The sequence below is a fragment of the Phyllobates terribilis genome, unplaced genomic scaffold, assembly GCF_046119375.1.
Source record: "Phyllobates terribilis strain yellow unplaced genomic scaffold, ASM4611937v1 Scaffold_4__5_contigs__length_816908805, whole genome shotgun sequence".
Taxonomy (NCBI): Eukaryota; Metazoa; Chordata; class Amphibia; order Anura; family Dendrobatidae; genus Phyllobates; species Phyllobates terribilis.
This window is the reverse complement of record NW_027362764.1, coordinates 450,892,219-450,914,113: the sequence shown is the minus strand read 5'-3', so window position 1 is coordinate 450,914,113 and position 21,895 is coordinate 450,892,219.

Sequence of the window (21,895 nt, the reverse complement as noted above, 5' to 3'; positions counted from 1 at the left end):
TGTATAAACTTTATTGAAAAATTCTTTACATACAAAGTAGAAAATGGAGCAAAATGTCCAGGGAGACAAATGAGTACCAAATCAACATACAAATCGTTAAAACATAAGTAAAAACAGGCAGGCAGACTCTAGCAAATATGAAGTGTTTTCAGACAACGTGTGGTCATCCCAACGTAGATCAGGTCACAAGGACACGTAGCATAATAGATCACATAACGTGACAAACATGTAATGTGTTTTTTGATTTCAAATGAACGTTCACCCATAGAGTCAACAAATGTAGTGCACCTGATCACGTTGGGACAAGCAACACATCGCCCACAAGGTGTACATCCAGGGTGTACCCTGGCATTGCCCAAAAAGGTATGTACACCATTTCCCTCATAATGACTACGGACCAAATGGTCTCGAAGGTTCCTAGCACGCCGGAAAACAATCGATGGCTTAGCCGAGACGTATTTTGACAAAACTGGGTCAGCAGTTAATACTGGCCAGGCTTTGGCAAGGGCCTGCCTGACAGCGGGTATCTGGGTATGGAACGCGGTAACAAACCTGACCAGATCATTATTCTAAATATATAGCGCGAAAAAGAGCTGGCCAGGGCTTGACTGGGTAGCGTCACTCATCACTATGACTACACACACGTGAGTTGCTATTTCCGGTGTGGGCGGTGTGCTGTCTTATTGGCCAGCTCTTTTTCGCTCTATATATTTAAGTGATTGTCTATTGAGCCACAGCAGTCCCCTTGAGAAAGGCAATAGCGCCGAAACGAGCGTCGGGGAAGCACGCATCGTGCAGGCTCTCCGTCTCCCACCTAGGTAATTATGCATGACCTTTTGATTATGTGAGGATAGGGATGTTTACCCCTGGGACATGGCTATTTATAATATATATTGATGTTTCGCCATGGTGTCCCTTCATATTTGCTAGAGTCTCCTAAGCATATGATAATGGGGAGTATGGTAGTTGTGAGACGAGATTCCTGCATTTCTTATGCTGCCTGCCTGTTTTACTTATGTTTTAACGATTTGTAAGTTGATTTGGTACTCATTTGTCTCCCTGGACACTTTGCTCTATTTTCTACTTTGTATGTAAAGAATTTTTCAATAAAGTTTATACACATTTTTCACATTATGGCCATGTGATCGTTGTTTTCTGCTTCGGCACTCCTTTTTGTATAGTTTTTCAATGATTGGCCATCTATATATATATCTAGCGAGTGGGTTGTAGCATGGACGGTCCATATTTATTCTGTCTGATATATTTATTTAGACTGTGCAACTCTAAACTCTGCTCTAATTCACATCTTTGTGTCTGTTCTTGTCTGAATACTCTTCTAGCCTGTTTCCTGTTTTTCTCTATGTCCGTACCTTTCCTTTTTCTGCAGAGTCTGAACTCATACCTAACTCCGGCTCGTTGTCACTGTACTTCCGTTTGTGAGTTTGTGGTCCACTCGCTACTTCACTGCAAGTACCCTGTGGGTATCTGGTTCTGCCTTTCCCTTCCTGTCTGTTCCATGTGAACAGAGCCCTGTCCCCTCTGCCCTGCCTCACTCTCCGCTCCTGCGGTTTCCGCTCTGCTCTGACCCTTTGCTCGCTGCTCTGGCAGTCTCGCTCTACTCTGACCCTTTGCTCGCTGCTCCGGCAGTCACACTCTGCTCTGACCCTTTGCTCGCCGCTCCAGGGGGCCTCGTCCTGCTCTTCTCTCGCTCACCGCTCTAGGCGGTCTCGTCTTGCCCTGATCTCGTTCACCACTCTGGGCGGCCTCACTCTGCTGTGTTTGTCCGCCACATCAGTGGTTCTGTTCCTGAGTCCCAGTGTGTACTGGGTCCTATCCTGCCTGTGTTCCAACCTGCTAGTGCCTCCCTGTCTGCATTCTAGCCGTGCTTGCCTGTACCCCCCTGCCTGCATACCCGCCTGCCTGCATACCAGTCGTGCCTGCCTATACCCACCAGTCTGTGTGCCAGCCTAACCTGTCTGTTCCTGTATTCCCCAGTGTGGGTCAACAGCCGTGTCCGGGGTCTGTCCTGGAGTAGCACCTAGTCCCTCTGCTCGGTTCCGCCTTGGTGCACTGGCGTCGTATGCCGTCGTGCGACTCTGGTCGGATCGAGTGAATACTTAGTTACGCCCCTCCAGGCATTCACTCTCCGGCACGGTCCAGTGGAATCACTACATATACATGCACAGGCCGCTCAGCCTGGGCGTGTGCATTACACGTATGGCATACTGGTGAGACTGTCTTGGCGGAGACGTAGCAGAGAGGAGACTGAAGAGGATTTTTGTCCTGGTTCATCGAAGACTTTCCGGAAAGCAGCGAGGAAAGACGATAGGTCAGACACCAGGGGATCCCCTCTCTCCCACAGGGGATTTAGCCATGCCAGTGCTTCCTCTGTGAGATGGGACATGATGAATGCCACCTTGGCCCGGTCGGAGATGAACTGATGTGCCAAGAGTTCAAAGTGAAGGGTGCACTGGTTTATGAAACCCCAAGCTAAGGCGGGGTTGCCAGCAAAACGTGGATCTGCGGAGAGCCGGGGTCCATAGCTGGACGCCATAACAGGTCTAGGTTGTGGTGCCGCGGAAGCAGGCGCTGCCTGACCAGAGATGGACACAGACGGATCGGACAATGCACCTAGGCAAGAGTTAACAGACCGCAGGAAGGACAGGACCGACTCCTGTTGAGCCCTCTGACGTAAGACCTCCTGGTGCAGGTCGGAGATTGTGGGGGTCTTGGGGCCACCGGGTTCTATGGCCCGAGCAGACTGTTACGGGTCCGGGTGGTGGAAACTCTGTGCAGTGGTGCAAGGAGGGACCCAGAAGGGCATGACTAAGTATCAACCCGAACCGACCATGGTCGTTTGGCGGCTAACGACTCCGTGACCAGGGAGGGACCGAGCAGAGGGACCAGGTGCTACTCTGGGGATGACCTTGTAAGAGAGCAGGTGACTCCCACGGGTCAGATGGCTGGGACTGACCGGTATAGCAGATGACACAGCAGGCAGGCTGACGAGTGGTCCTGGAGGATGGACTGGTAGACACGGCAGGTGACAGGCGGGAGCCTCCGGGTAGGCTGTCAGGTGGTCACGGCAAGTGACAGGCAGAAGTCTCTAGATGGACGGTCTGGTAACAGGCAGGTAACAGGCGAGCGCTCCCAGGTGAGCGGGCTGACAGACACGGAAGGTAACAGGCGGGTGCTCCCAGGTGAGTGGGCTGACAGACACAGCAGGTAACAGGCAGGTGCTCCCAGGTGAGCGGGCTGACAGACATGGCAGGTGACAGGCAGGTGACAGGTGAGCTCTCCCAGGTGAGCGGGCTGACAGACACGGCAGGTAACAGGCAGGTAACAGGCGAGCGCTCCCAGGTGAGCGGGCTGACAGACACGGCAGGTAACAGGCAGGTAACAGGCGAGAGCTCCCAGGTGAGCGGGCTGACAGACACGGCAGGTGACAGGCGGGTGCTCCCAGGTGAGCGGGCTGACAGACACGGCAGGTAACAGGCGAGTGCTCCCAGGTGAGCGGGCTGGCAGACTCGGCAAGTAACGGGCAGATAACAGGCTGACAGGCAGGACGAGGAGTCAGGCTTGCAGCGGAACCTGAGGGCTGAAGCAGAGATAAGAAACACTGTGCAACAACTTTGCTCGGGCACCTCCATTTTGGAGCAGGTGCCCTATATATGGGAGGACCCTCGGCTATTGGCCGGGGACTCGTTAGGATGATGCGTGCGGCCCCTTTAAGAGGGGGTGAGCACGCACGCGCCCTAAGCACAGTGCCCGGGGGACTGCGCGCGCACACAGCAGGAAGAGAAGGAGAGCGGGGAGCGCGAGGAGAGAGGAGGTGAGAGGGACGGCGTCTCTGCCTGGCAGGAGGTAGAGACGCCAATGCTGCAGAGTTTATGATGCCCATAAAAAAAAAAAAAATTATACAGTATGTTTATATATACCCCCTCCAGGGGTAAATGTTTGTCAGCCCATACACTTAGTGCATGGGCATTACAAGTATTGGAGACCCGCTTCTTTCTAATGGGAACATTTTTTTATGAGGCCCTCCTCCACGTCTCTTCCAAGGGGCATTGGAGTGCCTCCCAATTTTTGGCAAATCTTGTATTCACCGCATAGGCAAATACAATGGGAGACCTACTTCCTAATAATGGGAACATTGTTTTCAGGAGGCCCTCTGACCTCCACGACTATTCCAAGGGGCATTGGAGTGCCTCCAAATATTTAGCATACCCTTGCATTCACTGCATAGGCAAACACAATGGGAGACCCACTTCCTAATAATGGGAACATTGTTTTCAGGAGGCCCTCTGGTCTTCACTTCTTTTCCAAGGGGCATTGGAGTGTCTCAAAGTTTTTGGCAACCTTTGCATTCACTGCATAGGCAAACACAATGGGAGACCCACTTCCTAATCATGGGAACATTGTTTTCAGGAGGCCCTCTGACCTCCACGTCCAAGGCTGTAGGATCTGCCTGCTCTGTTACAGCTGTCAACAACTCTTCATATTAGCTTCAGCAGTGCCTGTTGCCGCTTGGCCATGGCAGTGCTGCAGTGCTTCCTGCTTCCGACTGATGTGGTCATTTCAGAGATGGAGGCTGAGGAGAAGGTGCAGGAGCTGTAGAATGTGGGGGCGACCCTGATTAACCCAGGGCCCGCATTACTCAGCGTCGGGAGGAAGTATTCTGTCCCAGGGTCTGACTGGGTCCCAAATTCCACTATATTAAAGCAGTATGCCATCATCGAGATGTACCATCCCTGGCCACATGCATTTTTCCACCTGTACATGGTTAGGTGGACCTTCCCAGTAACTGTGTTGTTGAGGGCACGTTTAATGTTCTTTGACACGTGCTTGTGTAATGTGGGGACGGCACACCGGGAGAAATAAGTGGCGTCTTGGGACTGAGTACCAAGGGATGGCTGCTACCATCAGGTTACATAAAGATTCCATCTCCACGAGCCTAAAAGGTAACATTTCAAGTGCAAGCATTTGAGAAATGCGTGCATTTGTGCTTGTGTTCAAAGGACTGGGGTAGGGACAACTGAACACTCTGCAGGGACAAGGACGTGGACGCTGATTGAGATGGTTGCAAGTGTGCAATGACAGGTGCTGGTCAGGAGGCATCTTCACCTGCGCCATGGACAGAGGATTGGCGTGCATGCACAACAGTGGAACAGGCAGTTGTGTCACCCACAGACACTGTTTTTGGACCCTGGCATTCGGCCCAACTAGTTATGGGCTTTGTTGTCATGTGCCTAAGCATGATGGTGGTGGTCAGGCTGGTAGTTTTTCTGCCCCTGTTGATGCTCGCAGATGGTGAAAATGGCCTTTTTGGAGTCATCTGGGCAGTCTTTAAAAAAGAGCCAGACTCTTGAAGACCTTACAGCTGGACTGGCAACTTCCCTCGTGTTGGTGTTTTGGGGAAATATTGCTTGACTTGTGTCTCTGGCCATCTCCACTACTTGTTCCTGCCTGTTGTTGTGCTATGCCTCCCTCCCCCTGTGTGCTGCTGTCCTCACCATGCATGTCACTTTGCCAGGCTGGGTCAGTGACTTCATCGTCCAACACCTCATCTTCCACGTACGCACCCTGGGCCTCCTCCTGACTTGGTTGCAATTGTGTCTCATCATCATCTTCCTCCTCCTGTGACAGTTTCCCACCGTCGCCTTTATGTGACCGTTGCTGCTCGAATATTTGGGCATCGCTACATACGATCTCCTCTTGCCCAGCTTGCAGCCGGCCATGCGAAAGGTCCGAATCTATAAATGGAAAAGTGAACAGTTTTTCAGAGTGTCCAAGTGTGGGATCACTTGTTTCTAGGCACTTGTCATGCTGTGAGGAAGGAGGATCAGGGTGAGGAATTTGTGGTCTAGACTCATGGCTACTGAGACTTGACCGTGTGGAAGACAGGGTGGTGGTGGGGACAAACTGAATGGAAGCATTATCTGCTATCCAGCCAACAACTTTTTCACACTGCTCTTGGTTCAATAGTGCTGTTCTGACAGGAAGGTAGTTCAACATGATGTGGGTGTTTGTAGTGCTCCTTCAGCACACACAGTTTCATCTTGCCCATGGCCTCGGCCTCTGTGTGCACATCACGCCCACTTCCCCGTCACTTGCCATGCACCTTGCCCATTTTAAATGGAGTGTAATATTTGCACAATTGGATGTGTTTAAAAAAAATATTCCTGTGCTGAGACAATCTTATAAATGTGCCCCTGCTGTGTACTGTGTAATGGCTGTGTCTGAACATGCAGGAACATGGTCTGATCATACCACATCTCCTGGGCAGGGGGGAGAAAAAGTATACAGACATTACAGCATGGGAATGCAAATTATTCTTTCTTTTAAATAAAACATGTTTAAAGGCAGGCAGGGAAATGTTCTACATCACAAAAAGAATTAGCTATGATGGCCTGCTGTAATGTCTGTACACTTTTTTGCTTCCCCTTGCTGGCCAGGAGACGTAATATGATCAAATCGTGTTCCTGCACGTTAAGACACATCCATTACACAGTACACAGCAGCGGCACATTTATAAGATTAGCTCAGCACAGGAACATTTTATTTAAACATCCAATTGTGGAACTTATTATTATTTCAAGATCTATTGATTAAAATGAACTTTTGCTTGAAGGACAACCCCTTTAACATCCAGTGGTGAAAAAGTATTGGCTGAAAAGGAAGGGCCTTAGAATACCCAATCCTTTGAGTAACCAGTTTTTATTTTTGCACCAACAGTTAACCCAGCAAGTTTACTGTGGCATTGCAAAGGATGGCATACCCAAAAGCCCTGAAGAGCAGCAGCAAGAAAAATTCCATACGTGAAGGCCTGTAGTAAGACACTTAGTGCGCAGATCAAGAGGCTTGAGCATGACCACAGAAAAGTCTGTTAATGAAAGAATAAGTGATTGTGGGTGAAATTTGTTAAGTGTATGAAGTACAATAACACATTTAATTTGTTTAATTTATGAGGGCGGGATAAGTTTATAGTATGCATGTGCATAATAATGAAAATCATTCTGTCAGTCATTCAATATAAAAATACATACACAGTGAAGATTTTTTAAGTATTGTTGACAAAATAATTATGGTTTAAGGCATAACTAATCTGACGAACATCTCATCATAATCCTTACGTACTGTTTAATTGTTGGCTGCAATATTTAAGATGATTACTCAGATGTTGAAATTGACAAATGGGCTTTTAATAAGTTTGCTCTTCTTATGTCTCTAAAACATTATTATAACTTTTTATATGTGGAATAATTACTATTTCTAGTCTTCTTGACAAGTACTAATGCTAAAAAATAAATAAAATACTAAACATGTTATCAGTTGTCAAGGAAATCACAATTTGAAATATAAATTACAACATTAAATTAACTGAAAATATTACTTGTAGAGAAAAGGTTACCTTAGTCTTAAGGGAAAAAGCAATGCTGTATGCAAATCACTAGTTATAAGAAAAATAGAAAATGCAACTCTTCACTTTGATAACTATGCTCTATTATTAGACATTTTTCTAGCAACATCAAATCTCAGGGGATTAAAAAATACTGTGAGAATTCTAAATTAAGTCAAAAAATTGAGTTGCTATACACATTTCAAAGGCCACTGCTTTATAACCTGAATGATTGACTGTATATTCAGCAAAAGTAAAATTTTTCATTCTAAGGTACGATAAAAGTATACTACCAAGAGCATTTAGATGTAGTAGTGTAGTTTGTCTGTGTTTGAATATCAGATTATTCTTTCTGCAGTTGTTTTTATAAGACTGCTGTTTATTATAGTAAATTAAAGCATCTCTTTTATCCCATTTGAAGATAACCTGTGACCAGATTAATGGTTCCCAATCTGAGGACAGAATAAAATAGAAACAGAGACCTTAATTCCATTAATATGACACATTAACCCTTCCCCAACACATCAGACTAACATCATCTGAACTCTTGATATTTGGGGTGGAACTTAGACTGAAATACACCGCGTGCAGAATTATTAGGCAAATGCGTATTTTGATCACTTCGATACTTTTTATACATGTTGTCCTACTCCAAGCTGCACAGGATTGAGAGCCAACTACCAATTAAGAAAATCTGGTGATGTGCATCTCTGTAATGGGGAGGGGTGTTGACTAATGACATCAACACCCTATATAAGGTGTGCTTAATTATTAGGCAACTTCCTTTCCTTTGGCAAAATGGGTCAGAAGAGAGATTTGACGGGCTCTGAAAAGTCCAAAATTGTGAGATGTCTTGCAGAGGGATGCAGCAGTCTTGAAATTTCCAATCTTTTGAAGCGTGATCACCGAACAATCACGCGTTTCATTCCAAATAGCCAACAGGGTCGCAAGAAGCATGTTGGCCAAAAAAGGCACAAAATAACTGCCCATGAATTGAGGAAAATCAAGCGTGAAGCTGCCAAGATGCCATTCGCCACCAGTTTTGCCATATTTCAGAGCTGCAACGTTGCTGGAGTATCAAAAAGCACAAGGTGTGAGATACTCAGGGACATGGCCAAGGTAAGGAAGGCTGAAAAACGACCACCTATGAACAAGAAACATAAGATAAAACGTCAAGAATGGGCCAAGAAATATCTTAAGACTGATTTTTCAAAGCTTTTATGGACTGATGAAATGAGAGTGACTCTTGATGGGTCAGATGGATGGCCAGAGGCTGGTTCAGTAAAGGGCAGAGAGCTCCACTCCAACTCAAACACCAGCAAGGTGGAGGTGGGGTACTGGTATGGGCTGGTATCATCAAAGATGAACTTGTGGGACCTTTTCGGGTTGAGGATGGAGTGAAGCTCAACTCCCAAACCTACTGCCAGTTTCTGGAAGACAACTTCTTCAAGCAGTGGTATAGGAAGTAGTCGGTATCGTTCAAGAAAAACATGATTTTCATGCAGGACAATGCTCCATCACATGCATCCAACTACTCCACAGCGCTGCTGGCCAGTAAAGGTCTAAAAGAAGAAAAAATAATGACATGGCCCCCTTGTTCAGCTGATCTGAACCCCATAGAGAACCTGTGGTCCATCATAAAATGTGTGATCTAGAGGGAGGGAAAACAGTACACCTCTCCGAACAGTGTCTGGGAGGCTGTGGTGACTGCTGCACGCAATGTTGATCGAAAACAGATCAAGTAACTTACAGAATCAATGGATGGAAGGCTGCTGAGCGTCTTCATAAAGAAAGGAGGTTATAATGATCACTATTTTTGGGGTTTTTGTTTTTGCATGTAAGAAATGTTTATTTCTAAATTTTGTGCACTGATATTGGTTTACCTGGTGAAAATAAACAAGTGAGATATGATTATATTTGTTTTTATTAAGTTGCCTAATAATTCTGCACAGTAATAGTTACCTGCACAAACTGATATCCTCCTAAGATAGCCAAATCTAAAAAAAAGAACACTCCAACATCCAAAAATATTATGCTTGGATATTTATGAGTCTTTTGGGTTGATTGACAACATAGTTGTTGATCAATAATAAAAATAATCCTCTAAAATACAACTTGCCTAATAATTCTGCACACAGTGTAAATTGCAGATGATATGTCGCATTTGAAGAGCCCTATACAGTAGGTGCCAAAACAGCAGAAAACCTCCACAAGTGATCCTAGTTTGAAATTCATCTAAGGGTGCGATGAGCACCTTTAACCCTCAGTTGATTCATAGAAGGCTTTTTATCAATCCATGCAGAAACATCAATTTTGTAGGGAGCAGGAAAATACTAGCTATTTTCACAGTGAAGAAGAAAAAATGGCATCCCACCAAGCCTTTGCAAAAATTATCCCTATTTTGGTAGTTGTTTCATATTTGGTTATCTTCAAGAGAGTACGTTTCTCAGCATCAACACTATAAACCAAAGTGTGCAGCCATAAGATTTGTGGCTGGCTTGGCTGTGCAGTGGGAGTAGCATGAGCTGCAAGGTAGAGATTTAAGATGGGGCAACAGCAGCCCCGGCAGCAGCAGAACAGTCTAGCACTGTTAAGCACAGTGGACAGCCAGGAGATGTGTGTCTGGTATAGCTCTGTAGTGGAAGTGGTAGATGACAGAAAGCCCACAGTAAAGAATTAAGACAGGGCAGGCAGGTAATGATATGTGTAGCAGGGTAGGGTCAGCAAAAACAGGTCCAGGAAGCAACTATATTACAATATAGTTGACATGATGGACAGTGAGTAGATGCACAAATCTGCCATTTTGCATTTATAGTGAAGAAAAAAAAACATGTCTATAGAATAGTCATACCTTTGCTTTATGTTATCAATATCTTATTCATCCCACAAGCATTCTAGCATTAAACTAGCCATGCTGGCAGGCATTACTGAGGGCACCATTGGTTCATTTTCATCACCCCATTGCAGTGGTTGTTTGTCGTGGCAAGCTTTGTCATCATCATCTTTTTCAATTAGACTATCAACCTCCTATATGCTTACGCCAATTCTATTTTTATGATCTGCTTGTACTTGCTGCTTCTCCTCCTCCTCTTATTATTTCTCCTCCACCTCCAAATCTGGCAGCAAGTTACATGGACCTTAAGGGTCCCTAACAGACTCAGGGCAGCAATGAACAGATGCAACTTGCTGTACTTGCTACATCCCATCTTGAATTCTGGTGAGTGTTTTGTGCAGGATAAATATGAGGGTGATGGCATTGTGAATTATACTTGTCACTACTGAAAAATGTTGCCTCCTCTTCAAAGGGATTCAAGAGGTATCATGCTTCCCTCATTAGCTGCCAATATTGACTGTCAAATTAACCCACACTCCAGATTGCATACTGCATCATGTAATATATAAACACTTAATTTCTTCTAATTCCAGTGGGTTGTGACTTTGCAAAACAGGTGATGCTCTGGCAAGATTTGTTTTTTTTCAAAGTCAGGAGGGAGTACTTGCCACATAAGTATGTTTGAAATTAGCTGACACTTTCCGGGCCATAGCCACCACCTTTCTCAAAAAATGTTGCACTTTTAAATTTAAGATCTGAGTCGTGCAAGGCGTTTGATGTACTTTACCTAAGGGTAAAACGGCCAGAATATTCTAGACATTGTTGCTAATGAAAATTTTAAGTTAAAGTTCAAGTGAAGCCAGCCATCAGATGAGTTGACAGTTAATGCATAGCAGCAAATCATCTGTTGCATGGCTTTTCTACCCCAGGCTTACAAGCTGTAAAACTGCTTGGCAGTGTTTAGCAATAAATGAGTGAAAAAAAGTGGTTGGTGCTTGGAATCAATGGTTTGCCATAGCTGTTTTGTATGAAGTCCGGTCACTAGAAGAGATAAGAAGATCTTTTGAAACATGAATTTGCCAGCTTCTCAGAATTTCACAAAGAATTGCCTAAAACTAAGTGTAGAATACTATAAATTCACCTTGGAGTCAATTGAACACATTTTGATCTCTGTAATGTAAACATAGACTTTCCAAAGTCCAAATGACTTCAACCTATCTTGCTAAGATGGTAAGTAGAGAAAACAAACAGCGCATTTAACAACACATTTTAGTATCAGAATTTTTGGGCTACTTAAATTGTATAAACAATCTAAAAATTATACCTTTTTTCGGGGGTGAGCAGATGAATGCATTGCTGTTCTTTTATAGACAGCTGGCTGAGTGCTATTATGGAAACATGTGGGTCAGTGGGTGCTCTTGTTTGCTGGCCTGGCTGTCTTAGAAAGACCTCACGTGCCAGGACTCATCTCAATGAACACCCATACTCCTTCCTCATGGGCAGTATATTACTCAGACAACACAGGATAAGTATAAAACACTGTGGTAATACTTTATTGGATTACCAACTGTGAACAACATATAGTACATTCCCAGCAAATACACAATATGGTGCAAATGACAGACTCTCACCCATCTGGTGGCTCACTGATATTAGAACCACTGAAACTTCAGAGCATCCAGGCCAACTACCCAACCAGTACCACACGACTTTTGGCGGGCACTCAGAGAAAGGAGGTAGTGGCAATCTTAGGAAGCTGGCTGAGCACAGTGAGGTATGTGGCCAGGTGACCTGGTTGTCCCAACCTGTGTTCTCCAGGCGTCTTCAGGGGTTCAGTAATGGGCAGTGGAGTAGATCTGTTTCCCACCATTTGAAGCCGAGGTTCCTTGGGCTGATATCCTGTAGAGCCTGTCTGGAAACAGAGGCAGCCCCAGTGTAAATTACACAGCTCTCATTTGGGGCATCCTACCACAGTATTGGGGGAAGGTGGGGGAGGTAATCCCTTAATGTTTGATTGTTCAATTAGCCTGCAGGATGTCCTTAACAACAAATTAAAGACAGAGATATTGTCACGCTCAGGAGTAACTATGTCGGTCAGAGCACAAAAGGGTCCACCACTGGGCGTATGCTGGTGACAAACCCCCTTACTTGCAGATGTTTGCAAATCTAGTCCAGAAATGGTTGCAGACAAAGTCTGCACTCCTGCCCTGATGATCAAATGTGTGGCGATGGACAGATTCATCCATTCCCATCTCAGGTCGGTGCAGACCTGGGTTGCTAGGGCGACCCTCAAAATGCAGACAACCTCATTGGCCTAGTAGAGAGGTATGAAGTGGTCGAAAAATCCCTCGGTAAACCAGATATAGTCACTTCCCCGTACTGGAATACCCAAAGAGGTTCTAATTACACTTATCCGGCCTGCAGTGTGGATTGTCAACCCGGCGTGGGGCCACAGGCTTGTGCCATGTCCATTGATGGAGTGGGGGTGATTGGACTATTAAACTCTGGAAGTCTTATGACCCTAATCAGTACCACCCTTCCCCACTGTAACATACATGGCGGCGTCCTTGCATAGTGGTCCATCTCCCACTGTGCAAGAGCGCGCACTTGATTTCCAGTCCAGACTATCACTTTGGCTTCTTTCCATATGGTCTGCTTGGCTCTGCTCTGTCTGCTTAGGGCGACGCCCGCTGAACTTCCTGTTTCTTGTAGCTGCTGCAGACACACCCCTGATGCTTCCATAGCCTATTGCTGTCTGTCACCTGGTATTTAACCCAGCTCCTCCCTGGAATCCTTGCCTGAGCATCTCGTTCTGTCAGTTGGCTTCTTGTCACTGATGTGCCTGGTCCTGTCTATGTTTCCTGCCTTGTGGTATTAGTTCCCGTGTCTGAACTGTGTCCTGTCTGTGTACTCTAGCCAGCTGCCTTTCCTGGAGGCTGTAATTCCAGGCCCGTGTGAACATGCTCTTCGCCTGTTCCTTCCGCCCTCTAGGGGCTGCATACCTAGACCTGTTGTCTGTGTATTTTCCCAGTGTCTGTTCCTGCCCTAACTATCTTCCAGCCTGTTTCCCGTTTCTCTCTATGCCCTTATCTTCCCTTTTTCTGCAGAGTCTGAACTCGTACCTAACTCCTGCTCGTTGTCTCTGTACTTCCGTTTGTGAGTTTGTGGTCCACTCGCTACTTCACTGCAAGTACCTTGTGGTTATCTGATTCTGCCTTTCCCTTCCTGTCTGTTCTGTGTGAACAGAGCCCTGTCTCCTCTGCCCTGCCTTGCTCGCCGCTCCGGCGGGTCCTGCCTGCTCTGCCTTGCTCACCGCTCCGGCGGTTCTTGCCTGCTCTGCCTTGCTCACCGTTCCGGCGGTTCTTGCCTGCTCTCCCTTTGCTCACTGCTTCGGCAGTCTCGCTCTGCTCTGACCCTTTGCTCGCTGCTCCGGCAGTCTTGCTCTGCTCTGACCCTTTGCTCACTGCTCTGGCAGTCTCGCTATGCTCTGACCCTTTGCTCGCTGCTCCAGCAATCTCGCTCTGCTCTGACCCTTTGCTCGCTGCTCCGGCAGTCTCGCTCTGCTCTGACCCTTTGCTCGCTGCTCTGGCAGTCTCGCTCTGCTGTGACCCTTTGCTCGCTGCTCTTGCAGTCTCGCTCTGCTCTGACCCTTTGCTCGCTGCTCCGGCAGTCTCGCTCTGCTCTGATCCTTTGCTCGCTGCTCCGGCAGTCTTGCTCTGCTCTGACCCTTTGCTCACTGTTTCAGGCGGCCTCGTCCTGCTCTACGCTCGCTTACCGCTCCTGGCGGTCTCGTCTTGCTCTGCTCTTGCTCGCCGCTCTGGGCGGTCTCACTCTGCTGTGTTTGTCCACTGCATCTGCGGTTCTGTTCCTGAGTCCCAGTCTGTACTGGGTCCTATCCACTTTGTGCTCCAACCTGTCGTACCTGCCAGTACCTCCCTGCCTGCATACCAGTCATGCTTACCAACATCCACCTGCCTGCATACTGGCAATACCTGCCAGTACCTCCCTGCTTGAATACCAGTCATGCTTGCCAGCATCCACCCATCTGCATACCAGCCGTGTCTGCCTGTACCCACCAGTCTGTGTGCCAGCCTACCTGCCTGTTCCTGCATTCCCCGGTGTGGGTCAACAGCCTTGTCCAGAGTCTGACCTGGAGTAGACCCTGGTCCCTCTGCTCGGTTCCTCCCTGGTGCACTGGCATCGTATGCCGTCGTGCGACCTTGGTCGGATCGAGTAGATACTTAGTTATGCCCCTGCAGGCACTCTCCGGTTCATGGCACAGTGGAACCACTAAACACACACACGCCAATCAGTCCGGGCGCGATGCATTACATCCACCAGCTGATCCCTGCCAAAACTATGGGTGTTTGCTGCATACATGGGGACGCCAACGACTACCCTGTGGCCAGAGTGACAGTGGGAACAGACTATGGTGCCGTGTCCCATGAGGTCAGGGTTGTCAAGGATCTGATAAATCCTGTCTTATCGGGGCGTGATTTTTCTTTGTTTTGGGACTTGTTTTGGGAACCGGACTGAGTCAAGTGGACAAAAGCCAGGTCCCTAAGGAAGAACCCCCGACAAAATCTCAAGTGGATGAGTTCTAATTGTCTGTCTTTGCTGGCGATGAGGAAGACACGGTCACCGAAGAGGCCGACCTCCCTGAGTTAGTGTTCCGGAGAGAACTTTGGGTCTGCTCAAGTTCGGGACTTGACCTTAAAAGGGACGTTTTACCAGGTTACTGTCTGAAACTGGGTTGTTCAAGAGCCACGGGCCGACACCAGATTCCCCCACTTTGCAGTTCTGGAGGAGTTATTGTATCGGGTGACTAAACTAAGGGGTGATGAGATAGTGGAACAACTGTTAGTTCCAGGGCCATAAGATCACAAAGTCTTGATTCCATATATAAAGGGAATATCTTTTACCAACTAACACAAAAAGCCCTTTTATCTATTTATTATGAAAGATAATCTTTAATAGTCATATTTGACAAATATAACATACATAAAGTGCCCGTAAAGTGCCCATAAAAAGTGACCTAGTGCAGGCAGAAATATACATTCATCATGATTAATTTTTCCTATTTTCACACCTTCTTACTGAAGACGATAATCTTTCACTACTTGATATATAATATATAGGTGTGAACTTGAACAAAAACAGCCTATACATAATAGGTCACTAATCTTAAAAACAGCAGGAGAAGGTTATTGTAGGTGGGACTTATGAATACATATCTATTATTTCCCAAACTGCATCAATATACCACATACATGTCAAGGGCTCAACCCTATATATGGAGTCCTTAATCAGATGCTTTACACATATTACAGTATGATATTCACAAGGTTAACAGTGCTAATCCCCCTCACAGTTTGAGTTTATATAATAAGCTGATACTCCATTCCAAAATACTTTTGGAATGGAGTATCAGAGGAGTTTGGAGGAATGATGGGGGCAACCTAAATACATATTTCAGATAAGTCCTATCTTTGATCATGTTATTGTCTTGAAAAAGTATTTTGTAATGGAGTATCAGCTTATTATATAAACTCAAACTGTGAGGGGGATTAGCACTGTTAACCTTGTGAATATCATACTGTAATATGTGTAAAGCATCTGATTAAGGACTCCATATATAGGGTTGAGCCCTTGACATGTATGTGGTATATTGATGCAGTTTGGGAAATAATAGATATGTATTCATAAGTCCCACCTACAATAACCTTCTCCTGCTGTTTTTAAGATTAGTGACCTATTATGTATAGGCTGTTTTTGTTCAAGTTCACACCTATATATTATATATCAAGTAGTGAAAGATTATCGTCTTCAGTAAGAAGGTGTGAAAATAGGAAAAATTAATCATGATGAATGTATATTTCTGCCTGCACTAGGTCACTTTTTATGGGCACTTTCCGGCACTTTATGTATGTTATATTTGTCAAATATAACTATTAAAGATTATCTTTCATAATAAATAGATAAAAGGGCTTTTTGTTTCCAGGGCCATACCAACGGAGGGTATTAGATATGGCCTATTCACATATTCTGGGGGGACACCGGGGGGTCGAGAAGACTCAGGAGAGGATATTAAGGAAGTTTTATTGGCCAGGGTGTTAACGGGTGACCTAAACTAATGTAGGTACTGCCCCACCTGCCAGTTAACCGCTCCCTCCTCCCACTTCCATAGTCTCCTGGTCCCACTATCTGTGATAGAGGTCCCCATTGAGAAGATTGCCATGAACCTCGTGGGTCGCTTAGTTAAATCGGCCTGGGGCCACAATACATCTTGGAGGTCATGGACTATGTGACCCGGTACCCCAAGGCAGTACCACTGACGAATTTGTCAAGTAAAAGTATAGCCCGGGAACTGGCCCATATTTTTGCCAGGACAGGTATGGTGGAAAAAGGAGGTGGACTTAATATAACATTGACTGTAGCTAATCATGTTGCTATCAGAGGCTACAGTGATTAAGATGACTAGTGTGACATATACTCCGTTAGTTCCTTCGCTTCCTGCACCAATACATTTTCCAGACGCAAAGCAGGCCAATTGTGACCTGCATTTGATACTACTAATGCCGAGATAGGACAGGGGAATTATTGTTGTCCTTGTTAGAAGCTCCTACATTTTTTTCTATTATATGTTTTTTTCCATCATGCTACCACATAGGTTCACTCTGCCTTGTTTTGATTTAACATACATTTTTGACAAATGTCTAATGTTTAATTTGTGTCAAAAACGTAGTTGTTACAGTTAGTCGACCCATAAAAAATATGATATCAACCAGAATTGCTTTATGTGATGGCCAAGAAAAGCCTGCCTATAATATTGGTGTGGCTTGCATGTGTTTCCAATTTGACTCTTAACAAAAATTGCTTATCTTTCTAAGACTAGGATGCTAAATAGGTACGCATACAGAATGTAATTTGCATAAAGAGCCCAATTGTTAAATGCTGCCAGTAAAACAGTGGCAAAACCTAAAACTTTTTTGTATTTTTTCTTCTATTTTTATTTTTTTTTGTTTCAACTATCCTCTTATCATCAAAAATGCAATGTAAGTTATGTAACTGAAAAAGGCTATGTTGTGTAGTAGCTACACTTAGGTTTATGACTAGTGATGAGCGAGCACTAAAATGCTCGGGTGCTCGAAGCTCGGGTCGAGCACATTGGAATACTCGGGTGCTCGACCCAAGCAACGAGCCCAATGTAAGGCTATGGGAAACTTGAGCATTTTTCTGGCGATCCCCCCCGGTCGGTCTGCAGAAGGTCAAAAATTGCCCAATTCGATGGGAACAGTGCTCAATTAAACGTCAGGCAGGCAGAATATATAGGCAGACAGGCAGGGTATATAGGAGGGTACATGAAAAACATAGCAGGGCACTTGGAAAACACTAGTGCCCTCTGATTTTCATGCACCCATCTCTTTAAAAAAGCCAGCAATTCATCAGCGGTATACACCAGTATCCGCCAATTTAGAACAGAAAGAATAGAGCATTACACATAGATTAGATAGATAGAAACATGTCAGTCACATATATAATAAGTACAGACACAGTGTTGGTTACTGTACTTGTTATTTAGTGTTAAAATAAAGGATTTATTAAAAAAAAAATAATAGTGTTTTTGTCTCTTTAAAAAAGCCGGCCGGCAATACATTAGCAGCATACAATGGTACCTGACAATTTAGAAGAGAAAGAATAGAGCATCACACATAGATTAGATAGATAGAAACATGTCAGTCACATAGATAATAAGTACAGTGATAGTGTTGATTACTGTACTTGTCATTTAGTGTTAAAATAAAGGATTTATTAAAAAAAAAATTAGCGTGGGGTTCCCCGCAATTTTAGTCTCTAGCGGAGGTTAAGCAGACGGCTGGGGCAGATGTTTGAAGCCTGGGAAGGGGGTAATACCAACGGAGCTTTCCAGGCTACTAATATCAACCCCCAGCTGAATACCTAGCCTTTACCAGCTATTAAAATGGGGGACCCACCAAAAAATGACGTGGGGTGCCCCCTATTTTAATAGCTGGCAAAGGCTAGGCAGACAGCTGGGGGCTGATATTAATAGCCCAGGAAGGGTGCCATGAATATTGGCCCCCTCCCAGGCTAGAAACGCCAGCCGTCAGCCGCCCCAGAAATGGCGCATCCACTGACAGCGTGGGAAAATTCTCCTGCTCAAGCGGTGTCGGCAAATGACATCACCGATTGAGCAGGAGAATTCTCCCACGATGGGATGGCATTGAGATGACAGGCTAGATCGCAGCTGAGCGCTGCCATCCAGCATGCCATCCTTCATAGACACTGCAGAGCGCCGGCATGCTTGCGCTCTGCAGTGTCTCTGAAGGATGACAAGCTGCGATCCAGCCTGTCACCTCAATGCCATCCCAGCGTGGGAGAATTCTCCTGCTCAAGCGCTGAGCGCAAGAGATTTCTCCCACGCTGTCAGTGACGTGCATGAGGTGAGCTGAGTTCATTGGACATGATCTCGGCTCATCTGGATGCCGTCATAACCAGACACTGAGGAGCGCAAGCATGCCTGCGCTTCTCAGTGTCTGCGGCATGGCAAGCTGGATGGCCGCTTTCGGCTGCGATCCAACCTGTCATGTGAATGTAGCAGAGCTGAAGCTGTCCTGGGAACCATGGAAATGTAAGGATGATATTGGTTTATTATTTTTCTTTTATTGCAGAAGACATTGGCTTCAGCTGGAATGGGCGTGATGGTAAGTATGGTTTAATTTAGAACATTAAAGAACGGGCTGCCCCAACCACAAGCTGCCTATTTGTACCTGGCCGGACACAACAATAGAGGGAAGCCCTTTTTTTATTATTATTATTTCATGAATTTCATGAAATACTTAAAAAAAAAATACGTGAGGCTTCGCCCTATTTTTGTGTCCAGCCAGGTACAACTAGGCAGCTGGGGGCTGGAATCCGCAGCGCAGGGAGGCCCAAGCTTTCTGGGCCCCACCCGCTGCAAATTGCAGTCCGCAGCCACCCCAGAAAATGGCGCATTCATAGAAGCGCCATCTTCTGGCGCTGTACCCAACTCAGCCCCAGAAGATGTCCTTTAATTGAAATAAACACACAATTTTTTAATGTTCTAAATTAAACCATACTTACCATCATGCCCATTCCAGCTGAAGCCAATGTCTTCTGCAATAAAAGTAAAATAATAAAGCAACCTCATCCTTACATTTCCATGGTTCCCACGATGGGTTCAGCTCTGCTACATTCACATGACAGGCTGGATCACAGCCGAAAGCTGCCATCCAGCTTGCCATGCAGCAGACACTGAGACGCGCAGGCATGCTTGCGCTCCTCAGTGTCTGGCTGTGACGGCATCCAGATGAGCCGAGGTCATGTCCAATGAACTCAGCTCACCTCATGCACGTCACTGACATCGTGGGAGAAATCTTCTACGCTCAGCGCTTGAGCAGGAGAATTCTCCCACGCTGGGATGACATTGAGATGACAGGCTGGATCGCAGCTGAGCGCTGTCATCCAGCTTGTCATCCTTCAGATACACTGCAGAGCGCCAGCATGCCTGTGCTCTGCAGTGTCTATGAAGGATGGCATGCTAGATGGCAGCACTCAGCTGCGATCCAGCCTGTCATTTCAATGCCATCCCAGCATGGGAGAATTCTCCTGCTCAAGCTGTGACGTCATTTGCCGGCACCGCTTGAGCAGGAGAATTTTCCCACGCTGTCAGTGACGTGCATGAGGTGAGCTGAGTTCATTGGATATTACCGTGGCTCATCTGGATGCCGTCACAGCCAGACACTGAGGAGCGCAAGCATGCCTGCCCTTCTCAGTGTCTGCTGCATGGCAAGCTGGATGGCAGCTTTCGGCTGCGATCCAGCCTGTCATGTGAATGTAGCAGAGCTGAAGCCGTCGTGGGAACCATGGAAAGGTAAGGATGAGGTTGCTTTATTATTTTATTTTTATTGCAGAAGACATTGGCTTCAGCTGGAATGGGCGTGACGGTAAGTATGGTTTAATTTAGAACATTAAAGAATTGTGTGTTTATTTCAATTAAAGGACTTTATTCTGGGTGTTTGTGTTTTTTTTAACTTTGACTATGGGGTTAGTAAAGGGGGTGTCTTATAGATGCCTCTCCATTACTAACCTTGGCTTGATGTCAGCTGGCATTATAAGCTGACATCAACCTCAACCCTATTACCTCACTGACACCGCTACAGGGCAGAGGGAAGAGCGAGGCTAAGTGCCAGAATTGGAGCATCCTATGGATGCGCCATTTCTGGGGTGGCTGACGGATAGTGTTTCTAGCCTGGGAGGGGGCCAATATTCATGGCACCCTTCCTGGGCTACTAATATCAGCCCCCAGCTGTCTGCCAAGCCTTTGCTAGCTATTAAAATAGGGGGGACCCCATGTCATTTTATTGGGGGGGGTCCTCCATTTTAATAGCTAGTAAAGGCTGGGTATTCCGCTGGGGACTGATATTAGTAGCCTGGGAAGCTCCGTGGGTATTACCCCCTTCCCAGGCTTCAAACATCTGCCCCAGCCGTCTGCTTAACCTCCGCTAGAGACTAAAATTACGGGGAACCCCACGCCAATTTTTTTTTTAATAAATCCTTTATTTTAACACTAATTGACAAGTACAGTAACCAACACTATCACTGTACTTATTATATATGTGACTGACATGTTTCTATCTATCTAATCTATGTGTGATGCTCTATTCTTTCTGTTCTAAATTGTTCTGTACCGATGTATGCCGCTGAGGAATTGCTGGCCGGCTTTTTTAAAGAAACGGGTGCATTGAAAACACTATTATTTTTTTTTTTAAGAAATCCTTTATTTTAACACTAAATAACAAGTACAGTAACCAACATTGTCACTGTACTTATTATGTATGTGACTGACATGTTTCTATCTATCTAATCTATGTGTGATGCTTTATTCTTTCTGTTCTACATTGTCGGGTACCAGTGTATGCGGCTGCTGAATTGCCGGCTTTCCATGTTTCACTGTGAGCACTGTTCCCATTGATTTGGGCAATCACTGTAATGCCACAACCACCATGGCTGTTACATTACAGTGAGTGGCAGACAATCTCTGCATGATTGGTGCTCTAAATGGCGCCAAACATGCAGGACGGGGACCGAGCTCCTGCCCGAGCATCGCAAGTACTCGGCGAGCTCCAAGCATCTCGAGTACTGAGATGCTCGGGCGAGTACCGAGCAGTGGTGAGCATGCTCGCTCATCACTGTTTATGACTAGAAATGAAAATGAAGCAACAGTGCAGTGTGGTTGCTGGCTATACATTGTGCAGTTGATAAATTGGATAAATCAAGTATTCAAAAACTAAAATGTGACCTTTTTTTAAAAGTTGTAAAGAAAATCTATGATTATATGCCTTTTGATAATAGAACAAGACAATAAAATCAAGGACGATTCATGTTCCAATTACCTGCAATGGACATCTGTATTCAGGAGGCAAGTGTACGGTGTAATATTAGACTAAGACAGCAATGATGTGTGCAAAAAATGTTGTGTTTTTTTTCACAACACGCACACTTTGTCAGGTAGACAGTTATGTTTAAATTTCTAGACCATGGAGATCTTTCTTTAGGATGTTAAAAAAGTGGTTTGTTTTAAATACAGGAGGCATATGTTCTGTGACAAAGAAGCCTTGGAA